This window comes from Mandrillus leucophaeus, unplaced genomic scaffold (genome assembly GCF_000951045.1).
Source record: "Mandrillus leucophaeus isolate KB7577 unplaced genomic scaffold, Mleu.le_1.0 Scaffold626, whole genome shotgun sequence".
In the NCBI taxonomy this organism is placed as follows: domain Eukaryota; kingdom Metazoa; phylum Chordata; class Mammalia; order Primates; family Cercopithecidae; genus Mandrillus; species Mandrillus leucophaeus.
In genome coordinates this window covers 269631-270835 of record NW_012106764.1, presented here as the reverse complement: position 1 = coordinate 270835, position 1205 = coordinate 269631, and the positions used below count along the sequence as shown (strand labels likewise).

The 1205-nt window shown below is 38.1% G+C and overlaps 1 protein-coding gene across 1 annotated transcript in view; it reads right to left on the bottom strand.

The window, feature by feature from the left end:
- The window catches only part of CMPK1 (cytidine monophosphate (UMP-CMP) kinase 1, cytosolic), a gene marked incomplete at its 5' end in the record, with an annotated part of 77937 nt that overhangs the window by 68511 nt on the left and 8221 nt on the right, over window positions 1–1205 (bottom strand). The window lies entirely within an intron of this gene.

The window sequence follows — 1205 nt, the reverse complement described above, 5'->3', positions numbered from 1 at the left end:
AGGTTGCAGTGAGCCGAGATCATGCCACTGCACTCCAGCCTGGGCAAGAAAGTGAGACTCCATCTCAAATAAAATAAAATAGAAAAGAAAAGAAATGAAATAAAATAAAATAAAAAATAAAATAAAATAAAATAAAATAAACGCAAAGGCCGCAGCAAGTCTCTCCACCAGAGGCACATTTACAGTTCAACCTAAGAACAATCAACTTCCTTCAAGGTACTAACTACTTCAGGCTTCTTAATTAAATGATTCTGAGAAATGTATTTAGTTATTCAAAAGTATGTCTGACTTCGTTATTAGAACTACCAGAAAGAAAAGTACATTTTTTTGCTTTTTTCAAGATCATTTCACTCTTAAGACAAATCAGGCTATCCTGTACATTTCTTTTTTTTTTTCTTTTTTTGAGACAGTCTTGCTCTGTTGCCCAGGCTGGAGTGCAGTGGCGCAATCTTGGCTCACTGCAACCTCTGCCTCCCAAGTTCAAGCAATTCTCCTGCCTCAGCCTCCCAAGTAGCTGGGATTATAGGCGTGTGCCACCACGCCAGGCTAATTTTTGTATTTTTAGTAGAGACGGGGTTCCACCATGTTGGCCAGGCTGGTCTTGAACTCCTGACCTAAGATGATCGCCTGCCTTGGCTTCCCAAAGTGCTAGGATTACAGGCGTGAGCCACCACACCCGGCCCTCTATGTTTCTTTAAAACAGAAAGTTTTCCCAACTTCTCAGAAACGTGTTTCTCTTCCAGTAAGCAACACCCTAAGGCAAGATACTCTTTGATAATAATGTCTACCTAAGAAAGTAGTTCAGCTTCTTACCTAATATTATTATGTATGTCAGTTCTTATTTTTTAAAAATCAAAACTGATTCTTGTTATTTTGAAAATAAAGGAAAATTTAGCTCCCCAAGGCTGCCAATGCCAAATAGTTTTTAATACTCCAACAGCAAGACAGTGCTGTTCTGTCCATCCAATCCACCAATTCAAAAAACACTGCTGCCAATATAAAATGTAACTAAAAAATTCCTTTGTTTTTTTCCAATAGTTGACTAACAGTTGCTTAAAGCCTATGTGGGCAGATGAAGATTTTCATTACCTCATTATTACAGTCAAAAAACAGAACGAAAGATACATCTGCCTTCCCATCCATGGTCTTGTTCCAACCTTGAAGGTTGTCTTGATTTCTTGGAAACCCATCAATCAAGAATTTAT